Source organism: Euwallacea fornicatus, unplaced genomic scaffold (genome assembly GCF_040115645.1).
Source record: "Euwallacea fornicatus isolate EFF26 unplaced genomic scaffold, ASM4011564v1 scaffold_68, whole genome shotgun sequence".
In the NCBI taxonomy this organism is placed as follows: Eukaryota; Metazoa; Arthropoda; class Insecta; order Coleoptera; family Curculionidae; genus Euwallacea; species Euwallacea fornicatus.
In genome coordinates, this window is record NW_027096036.1 from 665,801 (window position 1) to 672,220 (window position 6,420).

Sequence of the window (6,420 nt, forward strand, 5' to 3'; positions counted from 1 at the left end):
CAGAATTGCCTCTTGTTGAACTTCCAAGAAAAATACTACTTTATGTGCTCAAACACCCAACTTGTGTGACTTTTCAAACTTTGAAGCTCGATAACATCGGCAAATGAGGACCAAATTTGTTAAACAGAGTGTCAAATTAATCAGCTCGACGAGATCTTTAACATGACACAACACATCAGAATTGCATCTTGTTGAACTTCCAAGAAAAATAGTACTTTATGTGCTCAAACACAAAATTTGTGTGACTTTTCAAACTTTGAAGCTCGATAACTTCGGCATATGAGCACCAAATTCCTTAAACAAAGTGTCAAATTAATCAGCTCGACGAGATCTTTAACATGACCCAACACATCATGATTGCATCTTGTTGAACTTCCAAGAAAAATAGTACTTTATGTGCTCAAACACACAACTTGTGTGACTTTTCAAACTTTGAAGCTCGATAACATCGGCAAATGAGGACCAAATTTGTTAAACAGAGTGTCAAATTAATCAGCTCGACGAGATCTTTAACATGACCCAACACATCATGATTGCATCTTGTTGAACTTCCAAGAAAAATGGTACTTTATGTGCTCAAACACAAAACTTGTGTGAGTTTTCAAACTTTGAAGCTCGATAACATCGGCAAATGAGGACCAAATTTGTTAAACAGAGTGTCAAATTAATCAGCTCGACGAGATCTTTAACATGACCCAACACATCATGATTGCATCTTGTTGAACTTCCAAGAAAAATGGTACTTTATGTGCTCAAACACAAAACTTGTGTGAGTTTTCAAACTTTGAAGCTCGATAACATCGGCAAATGATGACCAAATTTGTTAAACAGAGTGTCAAATTAATCAGCTCGACGAGATCTTTAACATGACCCAACAGATCATGATTGCATCTTGTTGAACTTCCAAGAAAAATAGTACTTTATGTGCTCAAACACACAACTTGTGTGACTTTTCAAACTTTGAAGCTCGATAACATCGGCAAATGATGACCAAATTTGTTAAACAAAGTGTCAAATTAATCAGCTCGACGAGATTTTGAAGATGTCACAACACATCATGATTGCATCTTGTTGAACTTCCAAGAAAAATAGTACTTTATGTGCTCAAACACGCAACTTTTTTGACTTTTCAAAATTTGAAACTCGATAACATCGGCAAATGAGGACCAAATTTGTTAAACAAAGTGTCAAATTAATCAGCTCGACGAGATTTTGAAGATGTCACAACACATCAGAATTGCCTCTTGTTGAACTTCCAAGAAAAATACTACTTTATGTGCTCAAATACCCAACTTGTGTGACTTTTCAAACTTTGAAGCTCGATAACATCGGCAAATGAGGACCAAATTTGTTAAACAGAGTCTCAAATTAATCAGCTCGACGAGATCTTTAACATGACACAACACATCAGAATTGCATCTTGTTGAACATCCAAGAAAAATAGTACTTTATGTGCTCAAACACAAAATTTGTGTGACTTTTCAAACTTTGAAGCTCGATAACTTCGGCATATGAGCACCAAATTCCTTAAACAAAGTGTCAAATTAATCAGCTCGACGAGATTTTGAAGATGACACAACACATCAGAATTGCATCTTGTTGAACTTCCAAGAAAAATAGTACTTTATGTGCTCAAACACCCAACTTGTGTGACTTTTCAAACTTTGAAGCTCGATAACATCGGCAAATGAGGACCAAATTTGTTAAACAGAGTGTCAAATTAATCAGCTCGACGAGATCTTTAACATGACAAAACACATCAGAATTGCATCTTGTTGAACTTCCAAGAAAAATAGTACTTTATGTGCTCAAACACAAAACTTGTGTGAGTTTTCAAACTTTGAAGCTCGATAACATCGGCAAATGAGGACCAAATTTGTTAAACAGAGTGTCAAATTAATCAGCTCGACGAGGTCTTTAACATGACCCAACACATCATGATTGCATCTTGTTGAACTTCCAAGAAAAATAGTACTTTATGTGCTCAAACACAAAACTTGTGTGAGTTTTCAAACTTTGAAGCTCGATAACATCGGCAAATGAGGACCAGATTTGTTAAACAGAGTGTCAAATTAATCAGCTCGACGAGATCTTTAACATGACACAACACATCAGAATTGCATCTTGTTGAACTTCCAAGAAAAATAGTACTTTATGTGTTCAAACACACAACTTGTGTGACTTTTCAAACTTTGAAGCTCGATAACATCGGCAAATGAGGACCAAATTTGTTAAACAGAGTGTCAAATTAATCAGCTCGACGAGATCTTTAACATGACCCAACACATCATGACTGCATCTTGTTGAACTTCCAAGAAAAATGGTACTTTATGTGCTCAAACACAAAACTTGTGTGAGTTTTCAAACTTTGAAGCTCGATAACATCGGCAAATGAGGACCAAATTTGTTAAACAGAGTGTCAAATTAATCAGCTCGACGAGATCTTTAACTTGACACAACACATCAGAATTGCATCTTGTTGAACTTCCAAGAAAAATAGTACTTTATGTGCTCAAACACGCAACTTTTTTGACTTTTCAAAATTTGAAACTCGATAACATCGGCAAATGAGGACCAAATTTGTTAAACAGAGTGTCAAATTAATCAGCTCGACGAGATCTTTAACTTGACAAAACACATCAGAATTGCATCTTGTTGAACTTCCAAGAAAAATGGTACTTTATGTGCTCAAACACAAAACTTGTGTGAGTTTTCAAACTTTGAAGCTCGATAACATCGGCAAATGAGGACCAAATTTGTTAAACAGAGTGTCAAATTAATCAGCTCGACGAGATTTTGAAGATGACACAACACATCAGAATTGCATCTAGTTGAACTTCCAAGAAAAATAGTACTTTATGTGCTCAAACACCCAACTTGTGTGACTTTTCAAACTTTGAAGCTCGATAACATCGGCAAATGAGGACCAAATTTGTTAAACAGAGTGTCAAATTAATCAGCTCGACGAGATCTTTAACTTGACACAACACATCAGAATTGCATCTTGTTGAACTTCCAAGAAAAATAGTACTTTATGTGCTCAAACACGCAACTTTTTTGACTTTTCAAAATTTGAAACTCGATAACATCGGCAAATGAGGACCAAATTTGTTAAACAGAGTGTCAAATTAATCAGCTCGACGAGATCTTTAACTTGACACAACACATCAGAATTGCATCTTGTTGAACTTCCAAGAAAAATGGTACTTTATGTGCTCAAACACAAAACTTGTGTGACTTTTCAAACTTTGAAGCTCGATAACTTCGGCATATGAGCACCAAATTCCTTAAACAAAGTGTCAAATTAATCAGCTCGACGAGATTTTGAAGATGTCACAACACATCATGATTGCATCTTGTTGAACTTCCAAGAAAAATAGTACTTTATGTGCTCAAACACCCAACTTGTGTGACTTTTCAAACTTTGAAGCTCGATAACTTCGGCAAATGAGGACCAAATTTGTTAAACAAAGTGTCAAATTAATCAGCTCGACGAGATTTTGACGATGTCACAACACATCAGAATTGCATCTTGTTGAACTTCCAAGAAAAATAGTACTTTATGTGCTCAAACACAAAACTTGTGTGAGTTTTCAAACTTTGAAGCTCGATAACATCGGCAAATGAGGACCAAATTTGTTAAACAGTGTGTCAAATTAATCAGCTCGACGAGATCTTTAACATGACCCAACACATCATGATTGCATCTTGTTGAACTTCCAAGAAAAATAGTACTTTATGTGCTCAAACACAAAACTTGTGTGAGTTTTCAAACTTTGAAGCTCGATAACATCGGCAAATGAGGACCAAATTTGTTAAACAGAGTGTCAAATTAATCAGCTCGACGAGATCTTTAACATGACCCAACACATCATGATTGCATCTTGTTGAACTTCCAAGAAAAATAGTACTTTATGTGCTCAAACACACAACTTGTGTGACTTTTCAAACTTTGAAGCTCGATAACATCGGCAAATGAGGACCAAATTTGTTAAACAGAGTGTCAAATTAATCAGCTCGACGAGATCTTTAACATGAACCAACACATCATGATTGCATCTTGTTGAACTTCCAAGAAAAATGGTACTTTATGTGCTCAAACACAAAACTTGTGTGAGTTTTCAAACTTTGAAGCTCGATAACATCGGCAAATGATGACCAAATTTGTTAAACAGAGTGTCAAATTAGACACCTCAACGAGATTTTGAAGATGTCACAACACATCAGAATTGCATCTTGTTGAACTTCCAAGAAAAATAGTACTTTATGTGCTCAAACACAAAACTTGTGTGAGTTTTCAAACTTTGAAGCTCGATAACATCGGCAAATGAGGACCAAATTTGTTAAACAGAGTGTCAAATTAATCAGCTCGACGAGATTTTGAAGATGACACAACACATCAGAATTGCATCTTGTTGAACTTCCAAGAAAAATAGTACTTTATGTGCTCAAACACCCAACTTGTGTGACTTTTCAAACTTTGAAGCTCGATAACATCGGCAAATGAGGACCAAATTTGTTAAACAGAGTGTCAAATTAATCAGCTCGACGAGATCTTTAACTTGACACAACACATCAGAATTGCATCTTGTTGAACTTCCAAGAAAAATAGTACTTTATGTGCTCAAACACGCAACTTTTTTGACTTTTCAAAATTTGAAACTCGATAACATCGGCAAATGAGGACCAAATTTGTTAAACAGAGTGTCAAATTAATCAGCTCGACGAGATCTTTAACTTGACAAAACACATCAGAATTGCATCTTGTTGAACTTCCAAGAAAAATGGTACTTTATGTGCTCAAACACAAAACTTGTGTGAGTTTTCAAACTTTGAAGCTCGATAACATCGGCAAATGAGGACCAAATTTGTTAAACAGAGTGTCAAATTAATCAGCTCGACGAGATTTTGAAGATGACACAACACATCAGAATTGCATCTTGTTGAACTTCCAAGAAAAATAGTACTTTATGTGCTCAAACACCCAACTTGTGTGACTTTTCAAACTTTGAAGCTCGATAACATCGGCAAATGAGGACCAAATTTGTTAAACAGAGTGTCAAATTAATCAGCTCGACGAGATCTTTAACTTGACACAACACATCAGAATTGCATCTAGTTGAACTTCCAAGAAAAATAGTACTTTATGTGCTCAAACACGCAACTTTTTTGACTTTTCAAAATTTGAAACTCGATAACATCGGCAAATGAGGACCAAATTTGTTAAACAGAGTGTCAAATTAATCAGCTCGACGAGATCTTTAACTTGACACAACACATCAGAATTGCATCTTGTTGAACTTCCAAGAAAAATGGTACTTTATGTGCTCAAACACAAAACTTGTGTGACTTTTCAAACTTTGAAGCTCGATAACTTCGGCATATGAGCACCAAATTCCTTAAACAAAGTGTCAAATTAATCAGCTCGACGAGATTTTGAAGATGTCACAACACATCATGATTGCATCTTGTTGAACTTCCAAGAAAAATAGTACTTTATGTGCTCAAACACCCAACTTGTGTGACTTTTCAAACTTTGAAGCTCGATAACTTCGGCAAATGAGGACCAAATTTGTTAAACAAAGTGTCAAATTAATCAGCTCGACGAGATTTTGACGATGTCACAACACATCAGAATTGCATCTTGTTGAACTTCCAAGAAAAATAGTACTTTATGTGCTCAAACACAAAACTTGTGTGAGTTTTCAAACTTTGAAGCTCGATAACATCGGCAAATGAGGACCAAATTTGTTAAACAGTGTGTCAAATTAATCAGCTCGACGAGATCTTTAACATGACCCAACACATCATGATTGCATCTTGTTGAACTTCCAAGAAAAATAGTACTTTATGTGCTCAAACACAAAACTTGTGTGAGTTTTCAAACTTTGAAGCTCGATAACATCGGCAAATGAGGACCAAATTTGTTAAACAGAGTGTCAAATTAATCAGCTCGACGAGATCTTTAACATGACCCAACACATCATGATTGCATCTTGTTGAACTTCCAAGAAAAATAGTACTTTATGTGCTCAAACACACAACTTGTGTGACTTTTCAAACTTTGAAGCTCGATAACATCGGCAAATGAGGACCAAATTTGTTAAACAGAGTGTCAAATTAATCAGCTCGACGAGATCTTTAACATGAACCAACACATCATGATTGCATCTTGTTGAACTTCCAAGAAAAATGGTACTTTATGTGCTCAAACACAAAACTTGTGTGAGTTTTCAAACTTTGAAGCTCGATAACATCGGCAAATGATGACCAAATTTGTTAAACAGAGTGTCAAATTAGACACCTCAACGAGATTTTGAAGATGTCACAACACATCAGAATTGCATCTTGTTGAACTTCCAAGAAAAATAGTACTTTATGTGCTCAAACACAAAACTTGTGTGAGTTTTCAAACTTTGA